The following is a 21,386-nucleotide window of genomic DNA, read 5'->3' on the forward strand; positions in this document are numbered from 1 at the left end:
GCACATTCTGTGATGTCTTTTAAACTTTTTGGAAAGAGGTATCATTTATAGAAAAATCTTGATTTGGATTGAATAGGGGTTTTCAAAACTATGGAGTTTTTTTAGAAGGGGTACTCAACCTGTACATCTGTAAGTTACCCAATTAATACATTAATACCCTTGAATTTTCCAAAGAATACAGTAATAGTCATATTCCCTTTATTCTCTACTGCCTGTCCACTACCCCAGTCCTTACCATTTATTCTAAATAATTTGTTGAGAGTTTTTCCAAATCTTTGCTTTTAATTCATTTATGTGCATACTACACACAACACATACACACAGAGATTTGTTCTTTTTTGGGTTTTTTTTTTTTGGGGGGGGGGTCCCGGGATTGAACCCAGGGGCACTGGACCACTAAGCCACATCCCCAGCCCTATTTTGTATTTTATCTACAGACAGGGTCTCACTGAGTTGCTTAGTGCCTCGTATTGCTGAGGCTGGCTTTGAACTCTCCATCCTCCTGCCTCAGGCCTCCCAAGCTGCTGGGATTAGAGGTGTGTGCCACCCACTGTGCCTGGATGAGTTGTTCTACTTTGTTTGTGAGTTTTTAGTTTTACTTTTTGTGCTTTATTAATTTTCAACTTTTTAAAAAATCATTAACAATGTTTCTTGGAAATCCCTCCATGAGTCAAGTGTGGTGACACATGCCTGTAATCCCTGCAATTTGGGAGGCTGAGGCAGAAGGATCACAAGTTCCAGGCCAGCTCAATAATTTAATTAGGCCCCCAAGCCACTTAGCCAGTCCCTGTCTCAAAATAAAAAATAAAAACGACTGGGGATGTGGCTAAGGAGTTAAGCACCCTGGGTTCAATCCCCAGTACCAGGTTAAAAAAAAAGAAAAGAAAAGAAAATCCTTCCATGATTCTAATTAGAACTGGGTTAGCATTTCTCTAAGAGAGTTATGTAGAAGTGAAATTGCAAGGTTGAAGGATATGCATATGCTTGCTTTTTCCTAACACCAGATTACCTCCACAGTTATACTCCCTCAAATATGTCACAGGACCACTTTTTCAAGATCCTTGCCAAAATTCATTTCAATTTTTTTACAGCTGCCAATGAAGATTATCTAAAAATGTAAGTATTCTGTTTTGAATTTGTAAAATCCTATTTGCTATTGTTTCCTCCTTCCTATATCTTATGTAATAAAAAATTATACTACAAAAAATAAATAAATGGCATCCATTTTTAAACAACCTTGCAAAACGCACTCGGACTCCCTAACAGGACCAAGACTGTGGAAGTGACAGAAAACACCTTTAAATATTCTCATTAAAGAATAGCAGGACATTTTGTAAATTTTGATAAAAACTACAATGACAAAAACCATAAAACTATATGTCCATGAATCTTAATGAATGCCAACCCCAAGAAATAGAAAGAAAATCCTATAAATCAAATTTGATTATCATGATAATCAAATTAATGCCAGGGAAAAAGAAAGACTCATGCATGGAGAAGTTGGATCACTCATCCATTGCTCATAAGAATGAATAACTGTGTAGTCACTCTGGAAGATAGTTCAGCACTTTCTTTTAGAACATAATGTTTACTTTCAATATGGCCAGCATCACTTCCAGAGAAGTGAAAATTTGTGTTCAAAAAATAACCTACATGCAGGTGTTCATAGCAGCTTTATTTGTAATAGCCAAGAAGTTGAAATGACAAAATGTCCTTCAACAGGTGAAAGATTAAACAAACTGTGGGTTTTGCTTAGCCATAAAAAGAATATATAACTGGTACGTGCAATAAATTGGATGGCTCTCAAGGGAATTATGCTGAGTGAAAAAAAAAAATGGCATTTGCTGGTGTTATGGTTCGGATGTGAGGTTTCCCCCAAAAGCTCACATGTGAGACAATGCAAGAAGGTTTAGAGGATAAATGGTTGGGTTATAGCCTTAAACTTATAGCCTTGACCTAATCAGACAATTGATTCCCTGATGGGATTAACTGGGTGGTGACTGGAGGCAGGTGCTGGGTGGCTAGAGGAAGTAGTTCATCGGGAGTGCAGCTGTGGGATATATATTTGAATCTGGTGAGGAGAGTCTTTCTCTTTCTGTTTCTTGATCATCATATTAACTGTGCCACCACACCCGCTTCAAGTATTTTAGATAAACTAATTGTGTCAGGGTTCTCCAGAAAGACAAAACCAAAGGAGAATCGTATTGACAAATCTGTATTTACATAGATAGATAGAAGGAGATTTATTAGGGGAATTGGCCAATTCCCCTAATAAATTACAGAGGCTGGGAAGTTCTAGGACAAGTTGTCTGCAAACTAGAGACTCTGAGATGCTAGTAGATGATGCTCTGTCCAGTCCAAGAGCCTCTGAAAAAGGGAGCCAGTAGCATAATGCAGTCCTAGGAGGAAAGCTTGAGGATCCTGGGACTAGTGTAAGTCCTGACACAATTAGTTTATCTAAAATACTTGAGGCGGGGGTTGTGGCACATGCCTGTAACCCCAGCAGATTGGGAGGCTGAGGCAGGAGGATGGCAAGTTCAAAGTCAACAGCTTAACAAGGCCCTAAGCATCTTAGTGAGACCCTGTCTCAAAATAGAAATAAATAAATAAAAAGGGCTGGTGATGTGGCACAGTGGTTAAGTGCCCTGGGTTCAACCCCTAGTATCAAAACAATAAATAAATAAATAAATATAATTTTAAAGAAATAAAACTTGAAATGACAAATAATAAAGATGAACAAAGCAGTGGCTGACAAGGGTTAGGAAATTGGTGAGAAGAGAGTTGCCCATAAAAAGGTAACACTAATAATTAAAAATAATAATAATAAAAATAAAAAATAACTGTGCAGCTCTGTTACTACCAAGCATGAATTTCTGAACATGACTAATTCTAGGAGGAAAGAACCTTGTTACATAATGATAAAGGAGTCATTTTACCAAGAGGACATAATCCTGAATGCCAATGTGCCTAATAACAGAATTTCAAACTACATAATGCCAAAGCCCATAGAACTCCTTCAAGGAGTTACTGACAACCCCACCATTGTAGTCAAGAGAGCTTAATACCCACTCTCAATAATCTAGGGTGTGCAGAGACAGAAAATCAGTAAGAATATATAAGATTTGAATCACACTATCAACCAACCTGACCTGAAAGATATTTATAGAACACTCCCCCCAGTGAGAGCTGAATACATTCTTCTCAGTGCATACAGAACATTTACCAAGATAAACCATATTTTATCCCATAAAATAAATCTATATATTTTAAAAGATAAAAGTAATTTATGGCTATTCTGTCCATAATGAATCAATATACAAAAAAAATAGATTGATCTGTAACTATTAGCAATAAACAATTATAAATTTACATTTGTAAAACTTATAATTTATAATGTCATTAAAAATCATGCAATACATAGATAATAAACCTGACAAAAGATGTACATGAACTATACACTGAAAAGAACTATACTTTGAGAAGAGAAATTAAAATAGATCTAAATAAATTGAGAGTTTTACCATGTTTGTGGATCAGAAAATGCAATACTGTTCTGATGTCAATTTCATAAAAATTGGTTTCTTGATTCAACAATCCAAATCAAAATCCCAGCCAGCACCTTTTAGAAATTGAGCAAATACTTCTAAAATACAAATAGGATACCACAGAAATTCAAATAGTTGTTTTAATCAAGGAAAATAAAAGCAAGGTTGGATGACTAGCACTGTCTGATTTCAAGATTATACATTCTAAAGCTCTAATAACCAAGAAAATATTATGTGGTCAAAAATAGACAAGTAGATAAATGAAACAGAATGGAAAGCCCAGAAATAAATGGACATACATATGAACAACTGAATCTTTACACAGGTGCAAAGACAATTTAGTAGAGAAAGAAGGTCTTTGCAAAAATAGTACAAAAAAACAAAAAAACTGGATATCCAGACACAAAACAATGAACTTCATTAAACAGCACATGCCACATACAGAAAGAATTAACTCAAAATGGGTAATATATCTGAATGTAAAACTTAAACCTATAAGACTTCTAAAAGAACACATAGTAGAACATCTTCATGGCCTTGAGTAAAAAGAGGATTCAGCAAACTACTTGCCTGGGATAACTCCAGACTGCAGCAACCAGGAAATAGGAGTGAATCTCTATCTTTAAGGATTTTTTAAAGTGTTTAATAATCCAACTCTCCATCTTGTTGGCTTAGGAACCAAATTCCTTAACAAGACTCCTAAAGCACAAGAAATAAAATTTAAAAATCAATAAATGGGAAGGTATCAAACTAAAACATATCTTCATAGCAAAGAAAATAATCGAGAACATGAGCAGAGAGCCTGCAGAATGGGAGAAAATCTTTGCCACCTGCATCTCAGATAGAGCATCTCAGATATACAAAAAACTCAAAAAACAATAACAACAACAATAAAATAACCCAATCAATAAATGGTCAAAGGAACTAAACATGCACTTTACAAAAGAAGAAATATGAATGGTAAACAATGAAAAAATATATGAAAAAATGTTCAACATCCCTAGCAGTTAGAGAAATGCTAATTAAAACTACACTGAAACTTCATCTCACTCCTGTCAGAATAGCAATTATCAAAAATATAAGTAACAATAAATGTTGGCAAGGATGTCGGGGAAAGGTACACTCATACATTGTGGTGGGACTGCAAATTGGTACAACCACTCTGGAAAGCAGTATGGAGATTCCTCAGAAAATTTGGAATGGAACCACCTTTGACCCAGTTATCCCACTCCTTAGCATATACCCAAAGGACTTAAAATCATACTATAGTGACTGTTTATAGCAGCTCAATTTACAATAGGTGCCCTTCAACGGGTGAATGGGGGGGAAAGTGGTATATATACACAATGGAATATTTCTCAGCCATAAAGAAGAATGAAATTATGGCATTTGCAGGTAAATGGATGGAACTGGAGACTATCGTGCTAAGTGAAATAAGCCAATCCCAAAAAAACAAAGACCAAATTCTCTCTCACCATAAGCAAGGGTTGGACAGAGGAAAGAATAGAAGTTCATTGGATTAGACAAAGGGGAATAAAGGGAAGGGAGGTGGGATGGGATTAAGAACAACTGTAGAATGAACTGGATATAACTTTCCTATGTGCATATATGAATACATGACCAGTGAAACTCCACATCACGTACAACCACAAGAATGGGATCCTAAAGAGATATACAGCATACATCACAAAGAATTACTTTCTATGATATGAAAGGAATTCCTCCAAATCCATAAGGAAAAAACAAAGAGCAGTAACAATGGAGGATATGGCTAGGCATTTCTAGAAGGAAAACCCAAATGTTCAGTAAATATTTGGTAAGATGCTTTGCCTCACAGACAATCATAAATGCAAAATAAACCACAAAAATATGTGTAAATATGTTTTACTAGTAAGTCACACTACTTGGAAGAAATATTTGACTATGCAAAAGAGGTCATCTTGGGTGGGGATTATGGGGAGATACTGATCAAAGAGTAAAAGATTCAGTTATATGAGGAGTAAGTTCACAGATCTAAGGTACAGCATAAAGACTGTGATTAATAATACTGTACTGTACACATGAAATTTGTTAAATTGTTGGCTTTAAGTATTCTTACAAAAAAGGGTAACTGTGTGAAGTGATGAATATTTATCATAATGTAAATACATCAATATAGATGCATGCCTTAAAAAAAGATAATTGGTATATTGTGTTTTTGTAGCTTATGTGTGTGTCAACATTTTTATGAAAAATATTATTGAGCTTCAAGATACACATCCAACAGAATGCACAAATCATACAAGTGCCCTAATGAATGATATCCTACAAAGTGAAAGTATCTTAAAGCAGAAAAAAACATTACCTTGATCCCCGAATCCTTCCTGGTATCCTCTTCTAGTCACCAGCCCCCAGGCAGATCAATTACCCTGACGTCTAACATCACGGATATGTTTTCCAGCTCTTAACTTTAGATAAAATATGTGGTGTGTACTCTCTCTGCTTCTTTCAACAACATTTTGTGAGATTCATGTTGCATTATCATACACTTGAGACATTCTCACTTCTGAGTAGTATTTTATAAGAAATCTATGTGTGTGTGTGTGCGCGCGCTACAATGTACTGTTCAATTCCACTATTGATATATATGAGTTGTGTTTGATTTTGTGCAATCACAAAGAGCTTTTGTGAACATTTTTTGAAGCACATTGGTATGAAATTCTGTTGAACAGATTGCCTAGATGAGGAATAATCTTGAGTATTCCAGACCATATGCATCTCCATGCAGATTTTACAAGTTGCTTGTCTGTTTCAAAAAGAAAGGAAGGGCCAGGCTAGGTGGCACACACCTGTAATCCATTGGCTCCTGAGGCTGAGACAGGAGAATCCTGAGTTCAAAGCCAGCCTCAGCAAAAAGCAAGGCGCTAAGCAACTCTGTGAGACCCTACAAAACAGGGCTAGGGATGTGGCTCAGTGGCAAGTGCCCCTGAATTCAATCCCCAGTACACCCCCCAAAAATAAAAATAAAAATAAAATAAAGGGGAAAGAGGGAAGAAGGGAGGGGAAGGAGGGAGAAAGCAAGGAAGAAAAACCACTTGGAATACTAATTGTGATAACATTACATTTCAATTTGTATAGGTTTGATATCTTTAGAGTATTGAATCTCCCAATCAATGAAAATGGTGTATGTCCAATATCTTTATATTTTTAACTTCTTTCAAGAATTTTTTGAAATTTTCTATAAAAAGATTTTGTGATTTTTATTTACTCCTAGATTATGATTGTTGTCAGTATTATAAATGGCATCATTTTTAATATCAATGTTTAATTGTGTATTGCTGATTCATAAAAATAAAATTAATTTTTATCTTTATTTACATAATAACTATAGTTTATTTTGGATATACTACATACACATCATATCATCTACAAATAATTGTAGTCTTATTTATTCTCCTTCCATCCTAATTTCTTTTACTTTACTTTTTTCTTTCCTCATTGAACTCGCTAGAATGTTCAGAACAACTTCAAGCTGAAGTGGTAATGTGAAGTATTCCTTTTTTGTTGCCAACATCAGGAGGAAAGTTTCAATATTCCACTACTAAGTATGATCTTATTGTAATTATTTTTAAAGATATTAAGGAACTTCTTATTTATTTCTGGTTTGCTAAGGACTTTTATCAAGAATGAGTGTTATGGTTTAGATATGAGGTGTCCCCCAAAAGCTCATGTGTGAGACAATGCAAGAAAGTTTAGAGGTGAAATGATTGAGTTATGAGAGTTCTAACTTAATCAGTGCATTAATCTCTATATGAATTAACTGGGTGGTAACTAAAGGCAGATACGGTATAGCTGGAAGAGGTGGATCATTGGGGATGCGTCTTTGGGCTATATGTTTTGTCTCTGGGGTGTGTGTGTGTGTGTGTGTGTGTGTGCGCGCGCCTGCTTCTTGATTGTCACATTCTGGGCAGCTTTCCTCCTCTATATCTTTCCATTACGATGTGCTGAGAACCTTTGACACAAAGAATGAAGTTGGCCATCTACGGATTGAGACCTGTAAAATTGTGAGCACCAAACTTTTCCTCCTCTAAAATTGTTCTTGTCATGTCTTTTGTTCACAGTGGTGAAAAAGCTGACCAAAACTATGAGTAGTGAAATTTCATCAAATGATTTTTTTCCTACACCTATTTGGACAATCATATAATTATTCTCCGTTATTCTGATAATGTGGTAAATTACATTGAGTTATGCCAGTATCACAATCCTGCATTAAAATAACAAAATCTTGTTATGATATCTTATCCCTTTTTTTTGAAAATATTGTGTTTAAACCTTTTCGCAACTGTTTATGAGTGAAATTGACATTTTTTTCTTTTAATGTTCTTCTCCAGTATTTTCTTTCTCTTTTTTTTCTTCAGCATTTGCAATTTTTTTACTTTCTTGTAAAAAAAAAAGTCATTTTAATTGGGATGATATGATAACTCATTGTGGTTTTGACTTGCATTTCTCTGATGACTAATGAATTTATGTACATTTGCATAAATTTGTCAGCTATTTGAATTTCTTTTTTATTTATTTATTACGATGGCAGAATGCAATTTATTTCATAGTCTGATCTCATTATAATAATTTATAGTATTCTCATTTTTTTCTAATCTCCTAAATCCCTTTGTGTAATACCTGTGCTATTTCACCTTAGAATATTATATATAATTCACCAGGTTGACCTTTTGAATACAAAAGTTTGCTTTAAAAGTTTGAAAGATTTTAAGTGAAAATCCAATTTTTAACAAATAAAGGAAATATATAATATATATTTTTTCATGTCACTTTGGGAAGCTGTGTTTTGTCTCTTTGAAATTTATTTTATCTAAATTTTCATATTTATTGGCATAAAGTTGTTCATGACATTTTCTGTGATCTTTCCAATGGCTTTAGAATTTACAGTTATGTTCCATATTTTCATTCCTGATAGTGGTCCAACAAGTCATGTCCATTCCCTGGGTCAAGGCAACTGAGAAAGACAATTGGCCCATTTATATGTCAGAAATAGAGAGAGCGAGGCATCAGGGAACACAGATAATGTTTGGCTCACTCCATTTCCAAGCCTCCCAGGAGCGTCAATAGCTCTCCCAGTTGAACCTGCCCACTGGCCCCAACCTGCCCACTCGCCTTCCACCTTGCTCAGAAACAAGCACCATATGCTGGCTCACCCAACGCCCCATAGCCTCACCCTGGCTCAGATAGGAGCAGACTGCTGGACCTTAACACACAACAGCTTTCAGAATAGACAGTTCTTAGGATGTGTTACAGCTTTCTTTATCTTGTTCCAAAAGGAGCGATTTTCCCTGGTAAAGTTTTGCACGGAGCAAGTCATTGTTAAACTTATTATAAGAAAATTACCTTTGGTAATGACCTAAACTTTTAAAAATCCATTTCCATTTCTGAAATGAGAACTCAATTTCTCCCACAATTTATTTGTTTCATGGCACAGATTGGAAATAGTATCAATTTTCTGCCAGCATATTAAAACATATTTTTATTAGTTGGTAATTGCAGTGAGATTTAGAATTCAGGAACAAAATGCTTCTGGAGAATTGAAAAATATATTTCTGATTTAGTTAATAAAAATTATAACTCTATAGTCACTGTAGTTTCTTATGTTCATATATCCTGGTATAGCAATGAACCATGGGATTTTTCTCAACCACTTCCCAACACTTCAATATGGAAAAGCTCAAGGACATAGGTAACTTGAACAGCACACATTAATTTTTCTACAAGTGCACTAACTTTGGCATTATTTCAAAGCAGATAGCATAGGATAACGCTGGTTTGTAGAAATTTAATTAGAACACCTCAACCTGAAATATACATTGGAAAATTTAAAAGTGCCTAGACTTTGTAGTTAGACAAAGCAGATCCAAACACCAGTAGCACAAATATGTGACTTTGGGGAATTTCAGTCTTACCAGGAAGGTTTTATCTATAGTTAGAAGACTGAAGTCTGACTTGCAAAATTGCTGTGAGAATTTACTGTGAAAAATGTAAGGTGAATGCCTAGCATAGTTTCTGGAACACATGTGGCATCCCATGGAGAAATTGGACAGCACTTTGACCAGGCGATGAAAATTAATATCACCACAGATGGATGCCATATGCCACAATGTCGTAATAAGAGATGGGTTGCCCTGAGAAGGACACAACGTTGCTTCTCTAGCATTCTAACCTTAGATGAGCAACCTGAATTTAGCCATAAAGAAACATCAACAAATCCAAAATAAGGAATATTCTATTTAAAAGCTAGGAGCAAGGGAGAGATTATATTCTTCAAAAATGACAAAGTTGTAAAAGACAAGGAAAGGCTATGGAAATGTTCCAGACTAAAGGAGACTACCTGTGTGCAACATGTTAGAGTGACATCTTCTGGTAAAGTTTAATATTGCAGTTCAGTTCTACTACGCATTGTAAATGCCTGCATCAAAGGGAGGCTACTTCCTGGGCCAGGAAACTTGGTTCCACAGAAGCATATGGGAGGAGGGCAAGAAGTATGTACCAGGGCTCTGAGCTTCTTCACACCTTCAAACAGGGAAATTCCATCTTCAATGTGGCTTAGCCTAGAAGCTGTGCTAATGAGCCCTTGACAACTCACTGTCAAGTGCAAGTAGATGAGAAAACTATCAAGAGTGAGCAAAAGTGTTGAAAAGCAAATATTTGGTGAATCATATCATTACTTGCTCCTTCTGAAGAATTTGTTGATTCTTCCAAAATGTTTCATAAATTAATGTTATAAGGGGATGCTTAAACCACATATGAGTGAAAATTGGCATCAGGAGCTTTAGTAACATCCATTCACTCAGTACTAGCCATGGTGCAGTCTACACATAATATGACAGTGAGAATTTTGTAAATTCCTTTTTTTTAATATCTATTTTTTAGTTTTTGGCGGACACAATATCTTTGTATGTGGTACAGAGGATCGAACCCGGGCCGCACACATGCCAGGCGAGCGCACTACCACTTGAGCCATATCCCCAGCCCCTGTAAATTCCTTTCACAAATAGCACATCCTCAAAAGACTGCTGCATATGGATTATTTCACACAGATCTAGCAATAATATCATCTTAATCTAATGTCTGAAAAAAAATAAAAGAAGCATATTTTCATCAAGAGATAATGGGGGAAATGGTGGAGTGAGCCACTTATAGAATCAACCCCTCCATAAGCTGTCAAAGAATAACAGAAACAACTTTTGTAAAATTCTGGAATCTAATTCAAAATGCTTAGCAATCAAGGGATTTTTTTTTAAATGAAGAAAAGGGAAACTGCGTTAAGGTAAGAGATCATAGTATCAATTTTGCTCATCCACAAGCAGCCACAGCCGTGGAGGCAACAGGTTGTATTCCTGATGTGAGTTGTTAGTACCCAGAGCCTGACACAGACCTTGTTCTTAAACTGCTGTGGTTGCATGTATTCATTCATCTGGTGGTTCACAGAAAGACTGGCATGGAGCTGACCTCTTTCTCCCTCTTCCCCAAGTTAAATCAGCTTTCTAGCAGTGATATCTACCAAAAGATTTAAAGATACCTAGAGTATGAACTATGGACAAGGTAAGTGGAAGACAGAACTCAAAAGCCAGAAAGAAGGAGGCTAAAAACAAAGATTATTAGAAGAACAAGAACTTAGGAAGGCTATTGTATATATAGTGGGGAAAATGTTAAATAATGCAGTGCCAGGGACAGGACACATTCCCTGGGGTGGGGTGGGGGGGACATGAAGAGCACCTCAGGCTTACACATCTGTTAGATCTGTGAGCTCCATGAAAGTAGGAGGTGAAAGGTAAGGAACTTGGCTTAGCATGGAAGGAGTGCCCCAGCTCAGAGTCACACTGCAAAAGGTAAAAAACTAGTATCTTCTTCCTTACTTCTTTTCTTTTCTTCATTCTTCCTTGTTCTTCCTTTCACTCTAGGAATTTTAATAAATCTCTGGAAGGTTACCATTAACCATGAAGACAGTGGAACAAAGACTTAAGTGACACAAATGGCAAGTAATCTAATATTCAAAAATAATTTATTTGGAGAAATCACTAAACAAATGGATGCATCCAACCATCAAGTGGAAACAATAGCAAACCCAGGTAATGAACAGAATCTAATTTCCAGAGTTACCATGTTATAATTCAAAATGCCTAATTTTTAACAAAAACATAACCCTAAGATATGCAAAGAAACAGGAAAGTATAGCCCACTATTAGTATTTTTAAAAGTTGATATAAATCTTCCTGAGGAAACTCAAGCATTTGACTTACTAGAAAAAGGTTTAACTAAACTCTCACAAAATGTTCAAAAAGCTACAGAAAATTATGGAAAATGAATAATAAAACCAGGATAACAATGCATGAGAAAAATTAGATAAATATAAAATAAGATACTCTATATCAAATTTTAAAATCTGGAACTGAAAAGTAAAAAGAACTAAAATGAAAATTTCACCAGAGGGCTTAAATGGCAGATTTTAACAAGTAGAACAATTCAATAAAATTGATCATAAGACAATTGAAATTATCTGATATGAAGAGAAGGAAAAAAAAATGAACAAAAGTGAAGAGTCTAAAAGAAGCATGACCTGCCATTATGCAGGACAATATGCATTTTGGAAGGCCCATAAGGAGTATAGAGAATAAAGAATGGTTGAAAACATCCCAAATTTGGTGAAAGATATGAATCTAAATATCCAAGAAGCTTAACCAACTCCAAGTAGGTTAATTCAGACATCCACGATGAAACACGTTATAATGAAATGATTGAAGGACAAAGAGAATTGCATCAGCTAAAGAAAAACAACATCCAGTGAATTCTTAATAAAATTAATTGGTGATTAATCTTAGAACCCATGGGGACAGAAGGCAGTAGATTGACAAATTTAAACTGCTAAAGAAGAAAAGTTGTTAACCAAGGATGTGATAGCCAGTGTTACTAATTTTTATTATGTATTTTTATTTGTTCTTATAGTTATATATGATAGTAGAATGTATTTTAACATTATACATATATGGAATATAACTTCTCATTCTTCTGGTTGTACATAACATATAATTACATGGGTCATATAATAACATATGCACATAGGATAGTAATGTTGGATTCATTCTACTACAGTATAACTAATTTTCAAAAACAAAGAAGTTAAAACATTCTCAGATAATCAAAAGCTGGGGGAGGTGTTTCAAGTTAGATCTGCCCTACAACAAATTCTAAAGGTAATCCTTCAGGTTAAAATGGAAAGACACTAAACAATAGCTTGAACTCACACAAAAGAAGTAAGATTGAGGGGCTGGGATTGTGACTCAGTGTACTCACCTAGCATGCATGAGGCACTGGGTTCGATCCTCAGCACCACATAAATGTAAAATAAAGATATCATGTCTACCTAAAACTAAAAAATAAATATTAAAAAAAAGTAAAATTGATAAATATAAGTACATAGATAAGTATAAAATCAATGTATATTTTTATATGTAATGCCTTTTTAAATTTTCATATATGATGTAAAAGATACATGCATAAACAATTATAACCTATGTAAATGGACCCAAAATGTATGAAGACATAATTTTTGATGCCAACAACTTAAGACTGAGAAGAAACTGTATAGGAACAAAATTTGTGTATATCAGTGAAGTTGAGTGGGTATTGATTTATAACTAGATGGTTACACATTTATACACTTGTAATCTTCATGTTAACCACTAAGAAAATATGTTTTTAAAATATACAAAATTAAAGAGGAGGGAATTAAGAAGGCTCACTACCAAAATAATAATAAGAAGAAGAAGAATAAAGGCAGGCAGTAATGAGGAAATGAGGAAAGAAAAAGGAAATGTAATGAGACAAAAATCTTGACTATAGTGACTCCATTTTGTTTAGTAACTCCATTTTGTAAAACAGCCATGCCAACTAGAATGGTCACAACTGGGCAAGTTGTTTTTCCTTTTGTGGTGGAAACCCTCAAGAATGCGGAACTACCTAAGTGGCTCCTATTTCTGTACCTGAGGTGACTGGGCTCCTGTTTGTGTAACTGGGTAACTGGGCTTATTTTGATTGGCTAAGCCTCCCACCACCTGACTGCATTCTGCTGCTTCTGTAACTTGGCTTGATTGCATTGGCTAAACCCCCTAACGTCCTTTTGTGTTTTGGGGGGTTAAATATGAGGCCAAACTGAAGAGGGCATGCCACTCTGACTATCTTGATTTTGTCATTCTCTGTATTGTTTTTCTGTTTTCTATTTCATAAATCTCTGATCTAATCTTCATTATTTCCTTTCTTCTAATAGGTTTGTGCTTAGCTTACTCTTCTTTTTTCCTAGTTTCTTAAGATATAGAGTAAGGTTATTAGTATGAGATCTTTCTTCTTTTTTGACATATGCAGCAATTAAGGCTTAATTGGAATGGCAATGTGTGGTCTGAGAGTTATTTGAGGGTCTCAGTATCAGTATATAAGATGTAGAAAAAATAGAAAAATTATAGAATTGGGTTTTTTTATTCAATAAATAAAATTTAGAAGAGTTACTCTCCAATGGAAAGGTAAATATTGGGAAAACAGCTTTTTAAAAATATAATCTAGGGCTGGGGTTGTGGCTCAGCGGTAGAGTGCTCGCCTGGCACGTGCGAAACCCTGGGTTCCATCCTCAGCACCACATAAAAATAAATAAGTGAAATAAAGGTGTTGTGTCCAGATACAACTAAAAAATAAATATTAATATATATATATATATATATATATATATATATACACATAATCTAACCACATTGTCTGTGAGACTCTAAAAAGTGAAGGGATGGAAAAGATTCCATAGAAATAGCAACCAGAGACAGCTAGGTTGGAGAACTGAATATCAAATAATAGACTTTAAGTCAAAAGCTATCACAAGAGCTGTTACAAATAAGGACATTATATCTTTGTAATAATATGAGTTTATCAGAACATACAATAATTATATGCACCCTAATAATTAAGCAACAGAGTCTCAAAATATGTAAAGCAAAGAGTGACAAAACTGCAGGGAGAGGTACCTGGAGATTTCAAAACTTGACTCTCAACAAGGAAGAGAACATACAGACTGCAGGACAAGTGCATGGAGTACTGCATATGTGACACACATTAAGGGCGTCTGAGTGGCAGACCACTCCCCTTGTGCTAGGTGCGTGAGAGACAGACCACTTACCCCACAGGCACAGCCCTGGCCTTGTGTTGCAGTCCCAGCCTTTGCTCCATGGCCCTGCTCCTCAATTTATCACTGCAAGGACAGTTGGCAAGAAATTGCATTGGTGGCTTCCTGTGATCTGCTTAGCTATTGCCTGAGTATATCGTGGTAACTGCGCAATGAAATCAGACCTGCTTCCTGCTTGGTCTCCGGAGGTCTTGAATAGCGACTCCACAGCCACACTCTCCTCTACCCTGTTCCGTGGACCTCCTGGATGGAGAAGAGAGAGCCCACACAAAAGAGCAATACAAAACAGAGGACTTACATAACACCATAAAATAAATGATCTAAGAGGAATAATAGAATACTCCAACCAAACACAGAAGAATCTACATTTTTCTCAAGAGCACAAGGAATATTCTCAGAATAGGTTACATTTTAGACCACAAAACAAGTCTCAATAAATTTTAAAAATTTAAATCATATGAAGTATCTTCTTCAACCATGATAGAATAAAGCTTAAAATCAACATTGCAGGAAAACTGGAAAATTTGTAAATTTCCAAATATAAGCAACTATTGGTCAATGAAATTACAAAAAAACAAAATTAGAAAATATCTTTACACATTTTAAAAATACAACAACCCAGAACTTATGGTATGCATCAAAAGCAGTAATTAAGAGGAAAGGCATACCTATAAATGCCTACGATAAAAAAGAACGATCTCATATTAAGAACCTAACTCTATATCTTAAAAAACTAGGAAAAAAGAAGAGTAAGCTAAACAAAAAACTATTAGAATAAAGGAACTGATGAAGATTAGATCAGAGATTTATGAAATAAAAAATAGAAAAACAATACAGAGAATGTCAAAACCAAAACTTGGCTGTTTGAAATGGTTAACAAACCTAGCAAACATTTAGCTAGACTGACAAAGAAAGAGAATATATACAAAACTAAAATCAAAAATAAAAGTGGGCCTATTACAGATGGCCTTATAAAAATGAAAGGGAATAAGAAAAAATATGAGTAATATACACCAACAAATTAGATAAACCAGACAAAATGGAAAAATTCTGGGAAACACAAATTACCAAAACTATCTTAGTCTGCTAGGGCTGGCATAGCAAATACTACTACATACTGAATGGCTTAAACAACCAAAATTTACTTCCTCACAATTCCGGAGGCTGAACTTCCAAGATCAAGATATAGGCCAGTTCAGTTTCTCTGAAGCCGTTCTTCCTGGTGTGAAGTGAATTAATTAATTAATCAATCAATCAATCAATCAATTTATTTGTTTATTTTATTATCCTCCACTGGTCTTTTCTTGTGCACACCCTACCTGCCTACAGTCACCACCCAGTTAGTCCATTCATCTGGATTAAGTCACATAAGTGGATTAGGCTACAGCTCTCATAATATCATTTCACCTCTGAACATAATGTAATATCATTGTCTCACACATGTGCTTTGAGGGGACATCACATATTCAAAGCATAACAAGTGTATTTATGCCAACCCACTAAACACCTTGTATAGCCTACTGTACACCTGGGCTGGGTGGTATATACCGTATTATATGCAGCCTGTCATTGACTGAAACATTGTTGTGCAGTGCATTACTGCATCAGATTTCATGTCTCTGTGGTTCATGTGTTTTCAATTAGTTTCTCTGATCCCACTGAACACTATACAAATAATTCATGTTGTCAAAAATCAATCTGTCTGAAAGTACTGAAGTCATATAAAACCAATGTTTCTCAGAAAGACTATAGTCTTTCCAAGAGAAAAATGGTCATGCTTCGTCAAAAGTCATTTTGTATCTATTAATATCACATCAGTCAGATAACAGGGTGATCATGTAACATATCATCCAAAAGGGGACACTTTTGATAGTAGAGGATAGGAAAGGTAGCAGAATACAACAGTTACTATTATGGAATTATGTAAAAATGTGGATGTGTAACCGATGTGATTCTGCAATCTTTGTAATGTTTTGAATAACCAATTTTAAAAAAGGGGGGGGACACTTTTGACAGAGAATGGTGACCTACTAATGACTCTAGAACAGCTGGTAAATCTGGCAAAGTGGGGCATCTGGTTAAACTGGTCATATAGAAAGTAAAAAATCCAGTCTGTCCTCCAGATGTTTTCCAGATGAACAGTCATTTGCCTTCTTGTGGAATAACACGTTTCCTTTAAGAATAGTTTTCAAAGAAATGTCTGTGACTTAAAATACTCAGTGCCCACCATATTATTCTTAGTTTGTTCTATTAAGCTGAACAGAAAGTACACAGGCTGTGAAATTTAAATGACCATTGCCCTTCATCCAAAAGAGTCTCTTAATTTTGTATGCAGTTTTCACTTAGGAAGAACTGTATGCTTAATTGCTTTTAGTTACAACTTAGGGCAAGTCATACCTATGTTTTTAGAAACAGTAACAAGTCACACTGCCTAAATCATTTTATTTTACCTCAAATAAATGTGGAACTCAAATTAACTGAAATATCAAAAATGGATAAATTCATGTCTATGTTTTACATTCTAAGGTCTATTTATTAGATAAATGAGACTTCACCAATTATTTCTTCATACAACTTTGTTTTTCCAAACTATGAAATTTTTCTATTGTGATATTCCAGTACGTTGCATGATGTTTAAATCAGGATAAACACATCTAGCTCCTTAAACATTTATCATTTAAGTAGGTCACACTGAGGACAGGGGAAGGGGGGAGTCCCTCCACAGAGGGCTGCGTCAGGAGCATCTAGAGTTCAGCCTGAGGATACCGCTGTGAGCTTGGCCTGTTGGGGTATTGGGAGGAACCACCATGATTGGGCTCACTCAGGCTCTCTGTGTGAGTTTGCACAGAGATGATGGGAACAATCAATGGTCATTTGAGGGAATGACACACACTTAAGTCCCTCTTGTCTGAAATCCTACAGTATCCTTGGTTCTATTGACCTGTGAGTTAAGAGACCTGGGATTCCCAGGTGGTTCCCTAACTAGCTGTTTGGTCATGACACATTACTTAACCTCCCTGAGCCTATTTTCCTAGATTATAAGCCAAGGGAGTTGGTTAAAACATGCTTCTCAGACTTCAATGTGCAAATGAGATATCGTTAAAATGTAACTCTGCTTTCTAAGGTCTGGGGTAGGCTTGAGATTCTGCATTGCTAACAAGCTCCCAGGTGATACAGATGCTGTTGGTCAGCAAGACCACGCTTTGAATAGCAAGAGGTTGGATCACTTAGGAACCTTCACTGTATGAGTACTATGCAAACTAGTTTTAATAGTGTTTTCATAGTTCTTCATAGTTGTTCAAGGTTATTTTCTCTCTAGGTTAGATTAACAAGTGTATAGCATGGGACTTAGTCTGTAGTGGGGACTCAGTAAACATTAATTTATCAACATGAAGTTTCTCCCTGGGAAAATGTGCTTAACTTAGAAATGCAGTCATTTTGATTGTTCAGAATTACATTTCAAGCATGTAATGTAGTTTCAGCAAATCTAATAAAACTCAAAGAAAAATCCTCCCTCCTCCCCCCCAAAAAAAGAACCCATAAGTAGCATTGATTATGCTTCATCTTCTCTATCTGAAGCTCAATGTCAATGCCAAGGCATCCGGGAGCTTGCCCTTGGGACTGTAGGGAATCAGTCTGAACCTGTGAAAACTGCACAGAGCAAATTCCACCCATCATCTCCATGCAAGCAAGGAATAAAATGTTAAAGTGTAAACCACACCATTAAGAAGTTGAGGTTTATCTGTAATAGCAGCTACTTTTGTTTTATCTGATAGAAACTGAGTGAAAGTAGGTAGCGCTGAACTAGGAGGTGAAAAGCAACTGTGCTCCTTAAGTACCTGTGACAACCCAGGAGCATTCTGTCTGCATCTTTCCTACCTTATCTCATGCAATACTGCAACCTCCTTACTGGGAAGTGCACTCTGTCCCCATGGCACAATCAAGGAAAACATGGTCCAGAGAGGTTAAGTAATTTGCTGAAGACTTGGCAGCCAGCAAGTGTCAAAGTGGGATTTGAACCCAGTTCCATAGAAGTCCAAAGCTGAGCTGTTTCATAAAGACAGAACCCCTCCTAGTCACTCAGGTGACTGAAACAATAGGATGGCAAGTTCAAGGCCATCCAGAGCAACTTAGTGAGATCCTATCTCAAAATAAAAAAAAAGGGGGGGCTGGGAATATAGCTCAGTAGAAGAGCACCCCTGGGTTCAATCCCCAGTACTGAAAAAAATAATAATAAATAAATAAAGGACATCCCAAGCCTCCCATTGAGCAACTGCATGCTTCATGCTGCTTCTCACTCCTCAGACCAAAAGCATGTCTAAAGCCTGATGTAAAGTAGTAATTCCAGCAGTTTTCTGGGGGATGCTCCTGCCCCATACCTCACATCTCCCTGTCCTGAGTCAGGACAGGCTGACACTCTTCCCATAAGTGGCAGCAGCTGCATCAGATCCATCACAGTCTACATATCTCCACAGGGTGGCCACTCTGCCCTCCTCACAGCTGTGAACAGGAAGTCCTGGGCCTTCATGCCCCTCCAGGGTTGGTGTGTACATTCTCCAGATCCTCAGCCCTGGGACATGTGCTCCACATCAGCCCAGAGTTTGCATCCTCCTGCTGCATTGCTGACTGTCCTTCCTGGCCTCCTCTCTCCCCACCTGCACCTCCCAAGTAAATTCCTTGCACTGGAAACTTCATCTCAGAGTTTGTTTCTGAGGGAAAAACTAAGGCATGCCACCTGCTGAGGCCTGCCCCTGGGCTTGATCCAGATGCACACCTTCATTCCTCCTCTATGTAGGTCCCAGCTGCTCCAAACTGCTCAGAAACACTGCTTAGAAAGACTGTTCAAGAGACACTTCCTGAGATCCTGATGGTGGCCAGTCCTGGAAACAAGAGCGACTTGACCAGGGCTCTCCGTGCATTATCACAATCTATAATCAACTAGTGTATGGTAGACTACCAGAACTTCTTATTCCCAACTCTAACTTAGTTAGGGCTTTAGCTCAGTGATAGAGCAATTTCCTAGCGTGTACAAGACCCCAGGTTCAATTCCTAGCACTAAAAAAAATATTTCTTTTTAAATTTTAAAAGGAAACTAACTAAAAATCAATAAATGATCAATCAGCCTCTCCGTATCCTCCCCTCTCCCCCATTCTCCTCTCATCTCCTAAGAGACTGGCTTTCTAAAATTGCACATATGTATGAAATCATGTAGTGCTTATCATGCTGTGTCCAGCTTGCTTCACATCAGCTCCATTCCATCCTTGTTATAACAAAGGACAGGATTTCATCTTTTTATAGCTGAATAATATTCCATTGTACAAATGTACCATATTTTCTTTATCTATTCATCTGTTGTTAGGTTGACTCCATATTTTGGCCATTGTGAATAATGCTGCAGTAAACACAGGAGTGCAGGTGTCTGTTTGACAGACTTTCATTTCCTTTGAATACATATGCAGCAGTGGAATGGCTGGATCATATGGTGGTTTTATTTTTAATACCTTGAGGAACCTCCATATTGTTTTCCATAATGGCTATATTAAAATGTATTCCCATCAACAGTGTGCCAGGTTCTCTTTCTCCACATCCTTGCCAACACTTGTCATATTTCATATTTTTTATAGAAGCGACTGTAACTAGAATGAGGTAATATCTCATTGTGGCTTTGATTTGTACTTCCCTGATGGTGAGTGAGGTTGAGCTTTCTCATGTACCTCGTGGCCACTTGTATATCTTCCTTTTAAAAATGTCTATTTAGATCTATTACACATTTTTTTTCATTGGAATTTTTCAGCTTTTTGAAATTGAGTTATTTGAGTTTCTTCTATATTCAGGATAACCTCTTGTCAGATATATAGTTTACAAATATTTTCTCCTATTCCCCATGTTGGCTCTTAACTCTACTGGTTGTTTCTTTTGCTCTACAGAAATCTTTTAGTTTCATGTAACCCATTTGTCTCTTTTTGCTTTTGTTTCCTATACTTTAGGATTTTTTTTTTTTTTGCTTTTTTTTTTCTGGTACTAGGAATTAAACCCAGGGGTGCTTAATCACTGAGTCACATCTCCAACCCTCCCTTTTTTTTAATTTAGTGTTTTGATACAGACACTTGCTATGTTGCTTAGGGCTTTACTAAGTTACTGAGGCTGACCTTGAACTTGCAATTCTCCTGTATCAGTATCCCAAGCCACTGAGATTACAGGCATGTGCCACAACCCTTGGCTACTCTAGGAGTTTTATCTAAAATAGTATAGCTCATTCCAATATCCTGAAGCATTTTCTCTGTGTTTTCATCTATTAATTTTATAGTTTCAGATCTTCATTATAGGTCATGGCTTGGATCTTAAATGTCCCCCAAAAGTCTCTGTAAGAGGCTTGGTCACCAGTCTTTGGCACTACTGGGAGTTAGCAAAACCTTCAGGAGTTGGGGCTTACTGGAAGGGAATCAGTTGTGGTGTGTCCCTGAAGGAAGATGATATTGGGACCCTGACTCTTCCCCTCTCTCTTTGCTTCCTGGATACCAGTGGGTGAGCAGTTTTGCCGCACTATACACCCCTTGCCATGATATGCAGTCTCACCACAGGCCCAAAGGCAACAGGCCAATCAACCAAGGATTGAACCTCAAAAACTGTGA

At 36.4% G+C, this 21,386-nt stretch overlaps 1 long non-coding RNA gene across 1 annotated transcript; it reads right to left on the reverse strand.

Moving 5' to 3' along the window:
- Positions 1–4,085: 4,085 nt before the first annotated feature.
- LOC144365526 (uncharacterized) lies at positions 4,086–17,136 on the reverse strand. The gene is made up of 3 exons (XR_013424053.1): positions 14,749–17,136; positions 12,885–12,960; positions 4,086–4,244 (listed from the first exon to the last, which is right to left on the reverse strand). It is a non-coding gene; the product is annotated as an uncharacterized LOC144365526 (long non-coding RNA).
- Positions 17,137–21,386: the final 4,250 nt, after the last annotated feature.

This window comes from Ictidomys tridecemlineatus, chromosome 7 (genome assembly GCF_052094955.1).
Source record: "Ictidomys tridecemlineatus isolate mIctTri1 chromosome 7, mIctTri1.hap1, whole genome shotgun sequence".
In the NCBI taxonomy this organism is placed as follows: domain Eukaryota; kingdom Metazoa; phylum Chordata; class Mammalia; order Rodentia; family Sciuridae; genus Ictidomys; species Ictidomys tridecemlineatus.